Source organism: Salmo salar, chromosome ssa12 (genome assembly GCF_905237065.1).
Source record: "Salmo salar chromosome ssa12, Ssal_v3.1, whole genome shotgun sequence".
NCBI lineage: Eukaryota > Metazoa > Chordata > Actinopteri > Salmoniformes > Salmonidae > Salmo > Salmo salar.
In genome coordinates, this window is record NC_059453.1 from 54,382,127 (window position 1) to 54,400,443 (window position 18,317).

At 41.9% G+C, this 18,317-nt stretch overlaps 1 protein-coding gene across 7 annotated transcripts in view; it reads right to left on the minus strand.

The window, feature by feature from the left end:
• Window positions 1-18,317, minus strand: part of LOC106565103 (plasma membrane calcium-transporting ATPase 1) — a 165,705-nt gene that overhangs the window by 104,894 nt on the left and 42,494 nt on the right. The gene's annotated exons all lie outside the window — the stretch shown is intronic.

Consider the following 18,317-nt stretch of genomic DNA (forward strand, 5'->3'; position numbering starts at 1 on the left):
AATCGTCTAGAATGTCATTGTATGCTGTAGTGATAAGATCTCTCTTCAATGGAACTAAGGGGCCTAGTCCGAACCATAAAAAACAGCCCCACATCATTATTCCTCCTCCATCAAACTTTACAGTTGGCACTATGCAATGCTGAAGGCAGTGTTCTCCTGGCATCCGCCAAACCTAGATTCGTCCTTTGGACTGCCAGATGGTGAAGCGTGATTAATCACTACAGAAAACGTGTTTCCACTGCTCCAGAGTCCAATGGCAGCAAGCTTTACAGCACTCCAGCCAACGCTTAGCATTGTGCATAGTGATCTTAGGCTTGTGTGCGGCTGCTTGGCCGTGAAAACCCATTTCATGAAGCTCCAACAAACTGTTATTGTGCTGACGATGCTTCCAGATACAGTTTGGAACTCAGTAGTGAGTGTTGCAACCGAGGGCAGATGATTATTACGGGCTATGCGCTTCAGCAGTCGGTGGTCCTGTTCTGTGAGCTTTAGTGGCCTACCACTTTGACGAACTGACTTGTTGGGAAGGTGGCATCCTATGACGAGCTCTTTAGTAAGGCCATTCTACTGCCAATGGCTGTCTATGGAGAATACATGGCTGTGTGCACTCTTTTATACACCTGTCAGCAACGGGTGTGGCTGAAATAGTCGAATTCACCAATTTGAAGAGGTATCCAAATACTTTTGGTTTGTTTGTTACATACAGTACCAGTCAAAAGTTTGGACACACCTACTCATTCAAGGGTTTTTCTTCATTTTTACTATTTTGTAAATTGTAGAATAATAGTGAAGACATCAAAACTATGAATTAACACATATGGAATCAAGTAGTAACCAAAAGTGTTAAACAATACATATTTTAGATTCTTCAAAGTAGCCACCCTTTGCCTTGATGACAGGTTTTCACACTCTTGGCATTCTCTCAACCAGCTTCATTAGGAATGCTTTTTCAAGAGTCTTGAAGGAGTTCCCACATATTCCGAGCACTTGTTGGCTGCTTTTCCTTCACTCTGCGGTCCAACTCATCCCAAACCATCTCAATTGGGTCGGGTGATTGTGGAGGTCAGGTCATCTGATTCAGCACTCCATCCCTCTCCTTCTTGGTCAATTAGACCTTACACAGCCTGGAGGTGTGTTGGGTCATTGTCCTGTTGAAAAACAAATTATAGTCCCACTAAGCGCAAACCAGAAGGGATGGCGTATCGCTGCAGAATGCTGTGGTAGTCATGGGGGTTAAGTGTGCCTTGAATTCAAAATAAATCAATCACAGACCGTGTCACCAGGAAAGCACCCCCACACCTCCTCCTCCATGCGTCACGGTGGGAACCACACATGCAGAGATCATCCATTCACCTACTCCGCATCTCACAAAGACACAGCGGTTGTAACCAAAAATCTCACATTTTGATTTCCACGGTCTAATGTCCATTGCTCGTTTTTCTTGGCCTAAGCAAGTCATGCAGTCTCGTATGAACAGTTGATGTTGAGATGTGTCTGTTACTTGAACTCTGTGAAACATTTATTTGGGCTGCAATTTCTGAGGCTTGTAACTCTAATGAACGTATCCTCTGCAGCAGAGGTAACTCTGGCTCTTCCTTTCCTGTGGCAGTCCTCATGAGAGCCAGTTTCATCATAGCGCTTGATGGTTTTTGCGACTGCACTTAAAGAAACTTTCAAAGTTATTGACATTTTCCGCATTGTCTGACCTTCATGTCTTAAATTGATGGACAGTCGTTTCTCTTTGCTTATTTGAGCTGTTCATACCATAATATGGACTTAATCTTTTACCAAATAGGGCTATCTTCTGTATACCACCACTACCTTGTCACAACAAAACTGAATGACTCCAATGCAATCAGAAGGAAATGAATTACACAAATGTACTTTTAACAAGGCACACCTGTTAGTTGAAATGCATTCCAGGTGACTACCTCATGAAGCTGGTTGAGAGAAGCTGTCATCAAGGCAAAGGGTGGCTACTTTGAAGAATCTTGTTTATCACTTTTTTGCTTACTACATGATTCCATGTGTGTTATTTCATAGTTGTGATGTCTTCACTATTATTCTACAATGTAGAATATTGTAAAATAAAGAAAAACCCTGCAATGAGTAGGTGTGTTCAAACTTGACTGGTACTGTATATACACACACACAAAAGTAATGTCCCTGTAGAGAGCATAGTAACCTGTACTTTTACTTCAGACTGAATGTGTACAATGTCCCAATAGAGACCATAGTATCTGGTCTGCTCTTGTTGGTTGAGGATGATGCAAATGTGTGGCTAATTAAAAAGCTCACATCAAGGGGGACGGCATGGAGGAACAATTAAAAGCTGGCAACTTATGGCGAGGGTATACGTTGAGGGGTGTAGTCACGACTCACTGAACTTTACATGTCCTTTGGGGGCAAAGGGTTTAAACATTTATATTTTTAACAAACATCATTTTTCAAGCTTACCACTACCTCAAACTGTTGAAGGGCAGGGACAAGAACGCAGTCCACAGGCGGAGGTAAGGGAGAGTGGGAGATGAAGAGAGAGAGTGGAGATATAAGGTGAAAAGAGGTAGATATGGGGAGAGAGGTTTAGGGATGAGGGAGAGTCAGAGGGTGAATGAGAAGATATAGGGGAAGAGGGAGAGGAGCTAAAGGGGAATGAGGGTGAGAAAAGAGGTACAGTATACTAGTTGGTGGCAGGGAAGAGGCCTGCATGTCTTCTTTTAAATTGCTGGTGCTCCATCAAAGATGAGCATGCTCCTTCAACAGACATCCCTAGGTTGTGTGTGTACTGTATGCGTTTTCATGTATGTGAGAACAAGTGAAATTGCTGTGAGTGTCCTTGTCACGCACCCATAGCTCCCAGTAAGAGTGGAGATGCACAATTTCTCACATCACTCGTTTCTAAAAGCATCCACAGACTAACAGACTGACAAACTCTAACCTGAACATGCTTGCTTACAGACCACACACACACACACACACACACTATATTCCATATGTGTAATTGTGGTATATTGTGGAAAAAATGTCCTCTTAAATGACAATGACCCCCCCAAAAGCACTCATTCACTCTCTGTAAGCTAACAGAGCTAAATAAAGAAGGGCACTTATGTCATGATGTCCAGAATCTCCACAAACTCTTTCTGCTCTAAGAGCCAAAATGGATGGAGCAGAATGAGCCGAATGGAACCTCTGGGACCAAGGTTAAGGCCATGTCTCCTCTATGACATGAGCATTGTCCACTACAATGCATATCTGCTGGTTGACCCAGCAAAAGAGCTGGTAGTCATAGAGCCCAGTCCAACCAATCAAATCTATCACAGGGCACACACTGGTTTGTAGTTTGCTACACTGTATCTCCCCAGACTATGACCTTGAAAGAGATAACAATGCTTTAATTCACTAACGACGTTGGAACATTAGCCTACTTCTGAATTTGGTATTTTTTTCTGAAATCAATCATATCCATTTACTCCCTCATAGAATTCTCTGAAATATCTTTGCCAAGTCTGCCATGCATGAAAAGACCTTTGTCAATTCATATTTCCTCAATTCCTTGCATCCTCTTTCCTTGCTTCCGTCACAAAACACAGACTTGGACAGTCTCCTCAATACGGTTGAGGCAAGAGGATCCGAGGAATCACGGAAAGACAAATTGAAGTAGGGCCCAGAGTGTTGAACAAAACCACCCTACGGGTGTCAATAGAAGAATACGTTTTTGTTTTTCCAACCAAACCAAGATGGCTGCCTCAGTGACGGTCTGCAGTGGAGGGATAATGCACTGATTGTCCATCATGTGGTCTGTCCATTCCACATTAATTTAGAGTAGCCTAGAGCCCAGATATATTTACACTGGAATGAGAGGAAAAACTCTCTCTCTCTCTCTCTCTCTCTCTCTCTCTCTCTCTCTCTCTCTCTCTCTCTCTCTCATCATGGAATGGGGTTGTTCAATGACAGATTTTAAACAAATACATGTCTATCACTTGATGGTTTCATTTCAGAGACAAAATAATCATGCTATTTTTTTTTGCTGCCAAATGCTATATATCAGCCTCACTCTCAGAGAAATAAGTAATACTGCTAGGTCTAAAACCCGACTGGAATTGAGATAAAACTGAGTTATTATACAGGAAGTCTTTCAACTCTGAGTTCACCAGGTTTCACAAAACTTTTTCCAGTGCAGACAGTTTAGATATGGGACGATAGTTATCCAACCGTGACAGATCTCCACCCTTATGTAAAGGGATGGTGTAGGCTGCTTTCCAGACTTTTGGAATCATATTACTTGCCAATGAAAGATTGAATTTATGTGTGAGAGGGTCAGTAGTGATCTTTTTTAAGTTCCTTTAGTCCGGGCTGACCGCTTTCTTAATATCAAAAGATTTGAGTGCCTTTACAACTTCTGAAAGCGCAAACTCGGTCAAATGAAATAGATGAACCGTAGGTCGGCTTGCGACAGTTTCATGCACAGCCTCATTCGAGATGTTAGGATGGAGTTCATTATTAAATAAAATGCCCAGCCTTAGCAAATTGCTCATTAAACATGTCAAACGGTTTATTCTTGTCAGTCATGTCCATTGAATTTGAGGTCAACTTCAGCGGAAGACCAGAGGAGTTCGTGTTAGCATTTATGGATTTAATGGTTTTCCATAATTTCGTCGGGTTACTAAGGTTTGCCTTGATAGATTCGTAATAGAAGCTACATTTGCATTTCCGTATTAACAAGCTGCACTTATTTCTCAGTGCCCTGAATAATTCCATTCAGCATGGGAGTTGTCCTTTCTGGCTTTGGCCCATTGTGCATTTCATTTATGGATCAAATCAGATAATTCCCTGTACTTTTTAAGAGGGGCGTGTTGATCACAGATTGTAGAAAAACATGGAATGAAAATAGGAGAACCATTCCTCGATGTCAGTAATATACGCAATCCTATCCCAGTTGCACACGGAAATTTCATGCAGGAAAGCCTGCTCACAGAATTGTTTAAAATTATGTTTGACTATGAACCGAGGGGGCACTTTAGGGATTGTAGTGTCTCTAATGCAAGCAACTTCACAACTATCACTTAAATCATTAGCTACGGAAAATATCAACAGCCTAGTACTTGCGGATTGTTACTTAGAATAACATCAGTAAGTGTTGACGTGGAGATGTATTTTGGGTTGGGTCTTGTGACTGCATTTATCAATTGAGTAAAATTCAGTGGTTTGCACAGTCCTCTTATGGCCTCGAGAGTTTGGAGAGTCCCAGACTTAGTTTAAAATCGCCCATGAGCACCATTTAATTTTTTCCTCAACCACGCAGTAGTTCAGCCAGAGAATCCAGGGATTCTACTTTTGCAGATGGTAAAAACTTTGGTTTAGATAAAGACCTTAGCCTGTTAGGGCTAGGGGGCAGCATTTGCACGTCTGGATAAAAAAAATGTACCCGATTTAATCTGGTTACTAATCCTACCCAGTAACTAGAATATGCATATACTTATTATATATGGATAGAAAACACTCTAAAGTTTCCTAAAACTGTTTGAATGGTGTCTGTGAGTATAACAGAACTCATTTGGCAGGCAAAACCCTGAGACATTTTCTGACAGGAAGTGGATACCTGATGTGTTGTATTGACTTTAAACCTATCCCATTGAAAAACACAGGGGTTTAGGAATATTTTGGCACTTCCTATTGCTTCCACTAGATGTCACCAGCCTTTACAAAGTGTTTTGAGTCTTCTGGGGGAGATCTGACCGAACAAGAGCCATGGAACGATGATGTCCCATTAGACACCTGGCGCGCGAGTTCATGTTGGGTACCCTCGTTCCAATACGTTATAAAAGAGTATGCATTCGTCCACCTTGAATATTATTCATGTTCTGGTTAAAAAAGGCCCTAATGATTTATGCTATACAACGTTTGACATGTTTGAACGAACGGAAATATATTTTTTCCCCTCGTTCATGACGAGAAGTCCGGCTGGCTTAGATCATGTGCGAACGAGACGGAGATTTTTGGACATAAATGATGAGCTTTTTTGAACAAAACTACATTCGTTATGGACCTGTGATACCTGGAAGTGACATCTGATGAAGAGAATCAAAGGTAATGGATTATTTACATAGTATTTTCGATTTTAGATCTCCCCAACATGACGTCTAGTCTGTATCGCAACGCGTATTTTTCTGGGCGCAGTGCTCAGATTATTGCAAAGTGTGATTTCCCAGTAAGGTTATTTTTAAATCTGGCAAGTTGATTGCGTTCAAGAGATGTAAATCTATAATTCTTTAAATGACAATAATATTTTACCAATGTTTTCTCATTTTAATTATTTAATTTGTGGTGCTGACTTGACTGCCGGTTATTGGAGGGAAACGATTTCCTCAACATCAATGCCATAGTAAAACGCTGTTTTTGGATATAAATATGAACTTGATAGAACTAAAAATGCATGCATTGTCTAACATAATGTCCTAGGAGTGTCATCTGATGGAGATTGTAAAAGGTTAGTGCATCATTTTAGCTGGTTTTATGGTTTTGGTGACCCTGTCTTTGACTTGACAAAACATTACACACAACTCTTGTAAATGTACTGTCCTAACATACTCTAAATTTATGCTTTCGCCGTAAAACCTTTTTGAAATCGTAAAACGTGGTTAGATTAAGGAGATGTTTATCTTTCAAATGGTGTAAAATAGTTGTATTTTTGAAAAATTTGAATTTTGACATTTATTTGGATTCAAATTTGCCGCTCTTGAAATGCACCTGCTGTTGATGGAGTGCACCACGGGTGGCACGCTAGCGTCCCACCTAGCCCATAGAGGTTAGTTCAATAACCACATGCATGTCTTTAATATACTGGCACTTTTACTGAAACGTTGATTAATGTGCACTGTCCCTGCAAAAATAAAATAAACTCAAAACTCAAATATACTCAGTCACTGACTTAACCATTATAACCATCCAAGCCTATAACAAAACACCTTGATTTGCTGCTTCCGAAAATCTCTCAACACTTAGAAGACTTAAAATATACACAATGCAGAAAATCGCTCCACCATTTCCTGGTTGCTAAAATTCTAATAGTTTGACTAATTTCAGTTTATGTGACAAATCAAGCAAGTATAGTGTAGAAAATGATTGTACCAGCTAAACCACTGTGAAAGATATTCTCCATAACCCAAAATATTGTATTTTTAGCTGTTTGAAGCTGGTGTACAAAACCAAAAGTAAAAAGACAAAAACTAAACTTAAGAACGGGAAGCATAGAAATAACACATAGAACATCTACCACTTCTTAGACTTGCTTTCAATGAGAATGATATCTATAACTCCCATTTCTATGTGAATGGTTCGCACAAAAAGTTACATATTACAGCTTAAAATAATCCAAACTAAAGTACTCTGATGCAACAAACCGTTTTAAACCAGACCAAACCTTGTCGATGAGAAAGTTTAAAAAGCATGTCACAGTAGGAATCAAATGGTAACACAATCAGACCCCTCTGAAAGATAAAAGCTGCTGTACTGTCAGTCAAAGTAGGGTATGGCAGCTTTTCTAGGGTAAGGAGATAGTTATCAAAAACAGAGACAGGCAGCTATAACCCAGATAGGCAGCTATTAAAACCTTAAGTGCCCTAGAAATGTTCAGCTGTAGCCTACAGGTCTAGTTAAGTCAGAAACCAAGTGTGTGTGCCCTAGTGTTGGTGCCTTAGCTACAGCCCCAGCACGTTCAACAGCCGCTGGAGGAGTGTGCTGACAGGGAATTCCCCCGGTGTGTGGATCTGGTCAATTCACCCAGTCGCCTGTGTCCCACACAGTGAGGCAGCAGCGGGACCTGTAGACCAGCAAATCACCGGTGGCGAGTCAACCTGGCAGGCGTATCCTGGGCTAGCAAACCCAGCGCATCTAGACGTTCTGTCACAGGGCAGATACTGACCTCCGGCTTCCACCAACCAGCACTGCAAGGCAGGAGAGGACACCGGTAGATTGGCAGAACACAGGTGAAGAATCTGACTGTCGAGGAGTATCCAAGGCTAGTCAGCCCAGCGCATCTAGACAGTCAGTCACAGCACATATATGTCCTCACAGTTTTCAGGGAAGGCACCACACTGTCACTGTCTCTTCGTGTAGAGACAGCAGACATCACTATGTGGTTTCCTTGTGATTTTAACACTTTGAATACTTTGTTGCGTTCAGTGTTGTTCAATAACAACTCTCGCAGCCTATAACAGTTTTGCAAACAACACGATCAACGGAACTGCCCTGCCACCATCTTGATAGCATTCAGACCCCTTGACTATTTACACATTTTGTTACTTTACAGCCTTATTCTAAAATTGATTAAATAAATAAAAACTCCTCAATCTACACACAATACCCCATAATGACGAACCAATAACAGGTTTTTAGAAATTTGTGAAAATGTATTAAAGATAATTTACATAAGCATTCAGACTCTTTGCTATGAGACTCGAAATTGAGGTCAGGTGCATCCTGTTTCCATTGATAATCTTTGATATGTTTCTACAACTTAATTGGAGTCCATCTGTGGTAAATTAAATTGATTGGACATGATTTGGAAAAGGTACACACATCTTTATAAGGTCCCACAGTTGACAGTTCATGTCAGAGCAAAACCCAAGCCATAAGGTCGAAGTAATTGTCCGTAGAGCTCCGAGACAGGATTGTGTCGAGGCACAGATCTAGGGAAGGGTACCTAAAAATGTCTGCAGCATTGGAGGTCCCCACGAACACAGTGACCTCCATCATTCAAAAACGGAAGATGTTTGGAACCACTGACTCTTCCTAGAGCTGGCCGCCCGGACAAACTGAGCAATAGGGGGAGAAGGGCCTTGGTTAGGGAGGTGACCAAGAACATGATGGTCACTCTGACAGTGCTCCAGAGTTTATCTGTGCTGGGAGAACCTCCCAGAAGGGCAACCATCTCTGCAGCACTCCACCAATCATCCCTTTATGGTAGAGCGGCCAGACAGAAGCCACTCTACCATGAAGTAACAGGCACATGACAGCCCGCTTGGAGTTTCCCAAAAGGCACATAAAAGACTCTCAGACCATGAGAAACAAGACTCCATGGTCTGATGAAACCCAGATTGAACTCTTTGACCTGAATGCCAAGCGTCACATCTGGAGGAAACCTGGCACTATCCCTATGGTGAAGCATGGTGGTGGCAGCATCACGCGTGGGGATGTTTTTCAGCAGCTGGGACTGGGAGACTAGTCAGGATCGAGGGAAAGATGAACGGAGCAAAGTACAGAGAGATCCTTGATGAAAACCTTCTCCAGAACACTCAGGACCTCAGATTGGGGCGAAGGTTCCCTTTCCAACAGGACAATGACCCTAAGCTCACAGCCAAGACAACGCAGGAGTGGCTTCGGGACAAGTCTCTGAATGTCCTTCTGCCAGAGCCCGGACTTGAACCCGATTGAACTTCTCTGGAGAGACCTGAAAAATCCAACCTGACAGAGCTTGAGAGGATCTGCAGAGAAGAATGGGAGAAACTCCCCAAATACAGGTGTGCCAAGCTATATATACAGTTGAAGTCGGAAGTTTACATACACCTTAGCCAAATACATTTAAACTCAGTTTTTCACAATTCCTGACATTTAATCCAAGTAACAATTCCCTGTTTAAAGTCAGTTAGGATCACCACTTTATTTTAAGAATGTGAAATGTCAGAATAATAGTAACTATTTAATTCAGCTTATATTTCTTTCATCACATTCCCAGTGGGTCAGAAGTTTACATATACTCAGTATTTGGTAGCATTGCCTTTAATTGTTTCACTTGGGCCAATGTTTTGGGTAGCCTTCCCCAAGCTGCCCACAATAAGTTGGGTGCATTTTGGCCCATTCCTCTTGACAGAGCTGGTGTAACTGAGTCAGGATTGTAGGCCTCCTTGCTCGCACATACTTTTTCAATTCTGCCCACAAATGTTCTATAGGATTGAGGTCAGGGCTTTGTGATGGCCACTCCAATACCTTGACTTTGTTGTCCTTAAGCCATTTTGCCACAACTTTGGAAGTATGCTTGGGGTGATTGTCCATTTGGACGACCCCTTTGCGACCAAGCTTTAACTCCCTGACTGATGTCTTGAGATGTTGCTTCAATATATCCACATAATTTTCCTCCCTCATGATGCCATCTATTTTGTGAAGTGCACCAGTCCCTCCTGCAGCAAAAGCACCCCCACAACATGATGCTGCCACCCCCGTGCTTCACGGTTGGGATTGTGTTCTTCGGCTTGCAAGCCTCCCCCTTTTTCCTGCAAACATAACGATGGTCATTATTGCCAAACAGTTCTATTTTTGTTTCATCAGACCAGAGGACATTTCTCCAAAAAGTACAATCTTTGTCCCCATGTGCAGTTGCAAACTGTAGTCTGGCTTTTTTATGGCGATTTTGGAGCAGTGGCTTCTTCCTTGCTGAGCGGCCTTTCAGGTTATGTCGATATTGTTGGATTCGTTTTACTGTGGATATAGATACTTTTGTACCCGTTTCCTGCAGCATCTTCACAAGGTCCTTTGCCGTTGTTCTGGGATTGATTTGTACTTTTCGCACCAAAGTACTTTCATCTCTAGGTGACAGAACACGTCTCCTTCCTGAGCGGTATGACGGCTGCGTGGTCCCATGGTGTTTATACTTGCGTACTATTTATTGTTTGTACAGATGAACGTGGTACCTTCAGGCGTTTGGAAATTGCTCCTAAGGATGAACCAGACATGTGGAGGTCTACAATATTTTTTCTGAGATCTTGGCTGATTCTTTTGATTTTTCCATGATGTCAAGCAAAGAGCCAGTGAGTTTGAAGGTAGGCCTTAAAATACATCCACAGGTACACCTCCAATTGACTCAAATGATGTCAATTAGCCTATCAGAAGCTTCTAAAGCCATGGCATAATTTTCTGGAGTTTTTCAAGCTGTTTAAGGCACGGTCAACTTAGTGTACGTAAACTTCTGACCCACTGGAATTGTGATACAGTGAATAAGTGAAATAATCTGTCTGTAAACAATTGTTGGAAAAATGACTTGTGTCATGCACAAAGTAGATGTCCTAACCGACTTGCCAAAAATATAGTTTGTTAACAAGAAATGTGTGGAGTGGTTGAAAAACAAGTTTTAATGACTCCAACCTAAGTGTATGTAAACTTCAGACTTCAACTGATTAATATGAGGTCGACTGATTAATCGGAATGGCCGATTAATTAGGACCGATTTAAAGTTGTCATAAGAATCGGTAACCAATTGTGGCTGATTACATTGCACTCCACGAGGAGACTGTGTGGCAGGCTGACTACCTGTTACGCGAGTGCAGTAAGAAGCCAAGGTAAGGTGCTAGCTAGCATTAAACTTATCTTATAAAAAACAATCAATCAATCTTAACATAATCAGTAGTTAACTACACATGGTTGATGACATTACTAGTTTATCTAGCTTGTCCTGCGCAGCATATAATCGATGCTGTGCCTGTTAATTTATCATCGAATCACAGCCTACTTCACCAAACGGGTGATGATTTAACAAGCGCATTCGCGAAAAAAGCACTGTCGTTCCACCAATGTGTACCCAACCATAAACATCAACGCCTTTCTTAAAATCTATACACAAGTATATATTTTTAAACCTGCATATTTAGTTAATATTGCCTGCTAACATGAATTTCTTTAAACTAGGGAAATTGTGTCACTTTTCTTGCGTTCCGTGCAAGCAGAGTCATGGTAAATGCAGCAGTTTGGGCCGCCTGGCTCGTTGCGAACTGTGTGAAGACCATTTATTCCTAACAAAGACCGTAATTAATTTGACAGAACTGTACATAATTATGACATTACATTGAAGGTTGAGCAATGTAACAGCAATATTTAGACTTAGGGATGCCACCCATTAGATAAAATACAGAACGGTTCTGTATTTCAATGAAAGAATAAACGTTTTGTTTTCAAAATGATAGTTTCCGGATTTGACCATATTAATGACCTAAGGCTCGTATTTCTGTGTGTTATTATGTTATAATTACAGTTGTATAAAAAAGTTTGGGCATCCCTCTGAGGCTGCATAATAATTTACTCTGTCAGCACAGAAAATGATCACAGTGGCATGCCATTCATTTTCTAATAAAAGCTGAGTACTGGGGTATTGTCCAGACAAAGATTTTTTTGTGTAGCAATATTAAGTTGTATGAAATTAAATCAGATGTGAAAAATAGGCTATGCACAAATTTGGGCACCCTTGTCATTCTGTTGATTTGAATACCTGTAACTACTTAGCTCTGAGTAATTGGAATACACAATTGGTTTTTGAGCTCATTAAGCGTTGAACTTCATAGACAAGTGCATCCAATCATGAGAAAAGGTATTTAAGGTGGCCAATTGCAAGTTGTTGTTCTCTTTGACTCTCCTCTGAAGAGTGGCAACATGGGGGCCTCAAAACAACTCTCAAATGACCTGAAAACAAAGATTGTTCAACATTATGGTTTAGAGGAAGGCTTCAAAAAGCTATCGCAGATGTAAGCTGTCAGTGTCCACTGTGAGGAACATAGTGAGGAAATGGAAGACCACAGGCACAGTTCTTGTTAAGGCCAGAAGTGGCAGGCCAAGTAAAATATCAGAGGCAAAGGTGAAGGATGGTGAGAACGGTCAAAAACGGCCCACAGACCACCTCCAAAGACCTACAACATCATCTTGCTGCAGATGGTGTCACTGTGCATCGTTCAACAATTCAGCGCACTTTGCACAAGGAGAAGCTGTATGGGAGAGTGATGTGTGTGCAGAAAAGGCTTCTTCCGCACACACACGCCACAGAGTCGCTTGAGGTATGCAAACGCACATTTGGACAAGCCAGCTTCATTTTGGAATAAGGTGCTGTGGACTGATGAAACAAAGATTGAGTTATTTGGTCATAACAAGGGACGTTATGCATGGCGGCAAAAGAACACAGCGTTCCAAGAAAAACACTTGCTACCCACAGTAAAATTTGGTGGGGGTTCCATCATGCTGTGGGGCTGTGTGGCCAGTGCCGGTACTGGGAATCTTGTTGAAGTCGAGGGTCGCATAGATTCCACTCAATATCAGCAGATTCTTGGGAATAATGTTGAAGAATCAGTCACAAAGTTGAAGTTACGCCGGGGCTGGATATTTCAACAAGACAACGACCCAAAACACTGCTCAAAATCTACCCGGGCATTTATGCAGAGGAACAAGTACAATGTTCTGGAATGGCCATCCCAGTCCCCAGACCTGAATATCATTGAGAATCTGTGGGATGATTTGAAGCGGGCTGTCCATGCTCGGCAACCATCAAACCTAACTGAACTGGAGATGTTGTGTATGGAGGAATGGTCCAAAATACCTTCATCCAGAATCCAGACACTCATGAGAGGCTATAGGAAGCGTCTAGAGGCTGTGTTTTAGCAAAAGGAGGCTCTACTAAATATTGATGTGATTTTTCTATTGGGGTGCCCAAATTTATGCACCTGTCTAATTTTGTTTTGATGCATATTGCACATTTTCTGTTAATCCAATAAACCTAATTTCACTACTGAAATACTTCTGTGTCCATCAGTTATTTGATAGATCAAAATGAAATTGCTGATCCAAACACCCAATTATTTATAAATGGAAATCATGGAAATTGTCAGAGGCACCCAAACTTTTTCATACGACTGTAAGTCTATGATTTGATATAGCAGTCTGACTGAGCGGTGGTAGGCAGCAGCAGGCTCGTAAGCATTCATTCAAACAGCACTTTCCTGCATTTGCCAGCAGCCCTTCGCTGTGCTTCAAGCATTGAGCTGTTTATGATGTAACATTGAGATGGAGTAACCGATGTGAAATGGCTAGCTAGTTAGCGGGGTGCACGCTAATAACGTTTCAATCGGTGACGTCACTCACTGAGACCTTGAAGTAGTTGTTCCCCTTGCTCTGCAAGGGCCGCGGCTTTTGTGGAGCGATGGGTTACGATGCTTCGAGGGTGGCTGTTGTCGATGTGTCCCTGGTTCGGCGCAAGGAGAGGGACGGAAGCTATACTGTTACACTTGCAATACTATAGTGCCTATAAGAACATCCAATAGTCAAAGGTATATGAAATACAAATGCTATAGAGAGAAATAGTCCTATAATTCCTATAACTACAACCTAAAACTTCTTACCTGGGAATATTGAAGACTCATGTTCAAAGGAACCACTAGCTTTCATATGTTCTCATGTTCTGAGCAAGGAACTTAAACGTTAGCTTTTTTACATGGCACATATTGCACTTTTACTTTCTTCTCCAACACTTTGTTTTTGCATTATTTAAACCAAATTGAACGTTTCATTATTTATTTGAGGCTAAATTGATTTTATTGATGTATTAAGTTAAAATAAGTGTTCATTCAGTATTGTTGTAAGTGTCACTTTTACAAATTAATAAAATAAATAATGCCGATTAATCGGTATCGGCTTTTTTTGGTCCTCCAATAAACTGGTGTGTGTGTGTGTGTGTGTGTGTGTGTGTGTGTGTGTGTGTGTGTGTGTGTGTGTGTGTGTATATATATATATATATATTATATATAAAATTTACACACACACACGCATTTCTAAAAACCTGTTTTTGCTTTGTCATTATGGGGTATTGTGTGTAGATTGATGAGAGAAAAAATGATTGAATCCATTTTAGAGTAAGGCTGTAACATAACAAAATGTGGAAAAAGTCAAAGGGTCTGAATACTTTCCGAATGCACTGTATATGTTTCACATCTCTGGAAGGTGGCTAAAACATGCTTCCCCTCAATATGAGATCTGTATGTAAAACATTTAAATTTGACATTTTAGTAATTTAGCAGATGCTCTTATCCAGAGCGACTTACAGTAAGTGCATTCATCTTAAGATAGCTAGGTGAGACAACCACATACTGTATCACAGTGAAATATACAGGATACGAACATTCCATTCCAGCTTAACAATGGATATATAGGTTTTTGCAAAAAAACACATTTTAATTCACATATAGAATCTATGAATAAAACATCCAAGTACAGTAACATTTTGGACACCCATGAAGGTAATCATAAGCTATAACTTCTGATGAAAAAACACGTGAAAAATATAGCGCTTTGGAAATAAACTCATTTATCTATAACATCAGAGACCAAGAACGTCAAACTAAGCCTTGTCTAATCATCATAATATACTCACCAGTACACTCAAAAATACAGGGGTGACCCCATTCTAGTCTTCATCACTCTTAAAAGGCAGTCTAGTGTAATGCTGTAATCCTGCTCTTTTCCTGCCATGGCGCTAGCAGCATAACTGAGCTGATGTGTCATACAACCCCACCCACCGAACAGGGAAATCCTGGGCCAATGAGGCTGGGCCGTTAGCTGGAGGCACAGCGATGAATCACTGCTCTGCCTGTGTCATATAGGCCTACATGCCACTCCATTCTAACCGCCTCCACAAGAGGCCTTGCTGGATTGCCGTAAGTTTCTCCCCTTTGCCTAAAATAATGATGTGTCGTGTTCTAATTGTGTGTAAGCCTTGCCTATGTAAGTTGTTATAGAGTCCCCATGCTCGATACCCTGGTCCCCCCCATGCTCGATACCCTGGTCCCCCCATGCTCGATACCCTGGTCCCCCCATGCTCGATACCCTGGTCCCCCCCATGCTCGATACCCTGGTCCCCCCCATGCTCGATACCCTGGTCCCCCCCATGCTCGATACCCTGGTCCCCCCCATGCTCGATACCCTGGTCCCCCCCATGCTCGATACCCTGGTCCCCCCCATGCTCGATACCCTGGTCCCCCCCATGCTCGATACCCTGGTCCCCCCCATGCTCGATACCCTAGTCCCCCCCATGCTCGATACCCTGGTTGGATAACTTGAGCAGATCCAATCTCATAAACCTAGGTCGGACAGCAAATCAGCAGGAGCAGAAGCATTGCTTTGTGTTAAAAAAAAAAAAAAAGGACAATCAGCGTTTGCCCTCTAGAAGCAAAAAAACAAGCAGGCAGGCCCAGCAGCAGACTGGTTCATCAGTAAACATTAGCGGTAGTGTCTATGGAGCAAACAACACTACACTGAACACACCATAGCAGAGAAGAGCAAATCAGATGAAACTGTACTTATGGCAATGCCGAGTGTGTCCAAGAGTGTGTGTGCGTTTGTATGCACTTTTGTTTGTGTACGCAGGCATGCATGTGTCTGTGTGTGTACGGGCACGTGTGTGTGTAGTGGGTGGAGAAAAGGGAAAAGTGCCTCTCCTCTCTGTGTAGTAGTTCAGGTGAGTGTTAATGGAGGTGGTAAAGTGTTGTTAAGGTGGAGGTTAATGCTCATCTTTCTCTCCTCTCCCGCCTCCACTGATGCACCACAGAGTAATGAACCATAGAGATAAAACGACTGGATCCATCTCTAGGAAATGAACAACCACATTTATCCTGGATCAGGTGATGCACTTAGTGCTACTACATCAGTATTCACATGTTCCCAAATGGCACCCTATCCCCTATATAGTGCAATACTTTTGACCAGAGCCATATGGGCCCTGGTCAAATGTAGTGTACTACAGTATATAGGGAATAGGGTGGCATTTGGGATAAACACATTGTATTTGGTAGATAACTAGCCAGCCATATCAAATAAGGAAGTGTCTTGCTAGCTACAGTAATGTGTATGGATGCAGTACAGACTGATAAAAATATACATTTGTAACATGCACTGGGCTGAGGTGAGATGAGAGTGACGTCATTGTCAGAGAAGCCCCCAGTGGATAGAACACTTACTCACGCAGCCAAAGGACTGAAGTAGAACTGTATCGGCAAGGGAAACCGAATCCTAGACAAGTCATTTGAGCCGAGCGGCCCCTTCATGTCTAGTGGAATAAAGAAAGTGAATCCACGCACTAAATAGCAGCATTATGACAACAGTAATATGAGATGCCAGGCTTCTGAGGCCCATTTGCTTACAAAACAACCAGCAGAAAACCCATCTTGTTTTCCACTGAAATGAACCAGCTTTTCGTTTTGCGTTTGAGCGGCTTTTTTTCCCCCTCCATCCACCCGTCCGTCCACTGAAAACATAATTATGCTTCCTTCATTAAAAATAGTAATTTATTGTGCGGAGAACGGCGCTACAGCTGTCAATTGATTACTAAATGGAATAGAGCAATGATCTATGAAGTCATTAGGGCTACAGTGTGGAACTAATTCCAATCCTGGAATGAACCGCAGAACCAAGGAGGGGCACTTGCGAGCAAGCGAGAGAGAGGGAAGTGGAGCAAAAGAGAGAGAAGGGAGAGAGAGAGGTCAAGAAAGAGGAGAGAGAGGAGGCGGGAGGGAGAGAGAGAGGGAGGGAAGTAGAGTGAGAGCAGTGGCCATTTTCTACTCTCAACCCATAGTTGATCAGCTGTCAGATATCATGTGATTAATCTACTCTGAGTGATTCCAATCGTGTATGTACATGTGTAAATGTTCTGATGATAATCAGAGTGCAAGTTGTTGATGACTAAAGATTATCTCCATGTTTCTAAAGCCAGCCCGGGGATGGTTTGAAGGCCTAGTTAGTAAACGGTGTCGAACTCATTAGCAGTAGGCCCATAGCCACACCTGCGCTAATGGATAGCATGTGCAGGAGGGAGTAGTTAAGGGAATACTTAATGCTGGGGACTGGGGAGTGGCTGTACAGTGAAATAGATACTGTATTGGGTTAGCAGGTCATTGAACTTCCGCATACTGGCCTATATTATACATATATTATATTCTTCAGCCTGTATTTTCAAAACGTTGGGTAGGAAACAGCAACGATAAAAACGTCCTACACACAGCATCACTTAACCTCCATAATTAACCCGTCACTCTCTGCTGCGCACACCGATTTAAAAATCCGTCATGTCAGAGCAGTTTAGCCCTGGGACTCTATTCACGGATTACATGTTGTCACAATATTGTTTTGAATGTTCGTATTGTACTGTTGCCCAGCTGAACCTTCTACTCAACGCATCATCAATTAGCGCTGATGAAGATTTAATCAAAAGTGCATTAGTGGCTTGTAATAGAATACCATTCAAAAGGAGGCAAATCATTTGTAGGAAAACCTTTTGTCATCATTTTGATGTTGCCAGATTTACTTTAGATGCAGCATAACATTAGCTAAAATTCAGGGAAGGTCACCTGATTTTAGCTAGCTAACTTGAGGCATTGCTAGCAATTGTTGACAAACTTTGTTAGCTAATGACAACATTGCCATCTGTCTAAAGTACATTTGACGACATGATAATCCTGGCAAAGTTGTTTCCAACTATACATTTGACTACTTTCGCAATGTCATCGTATTTCCAGGCACTA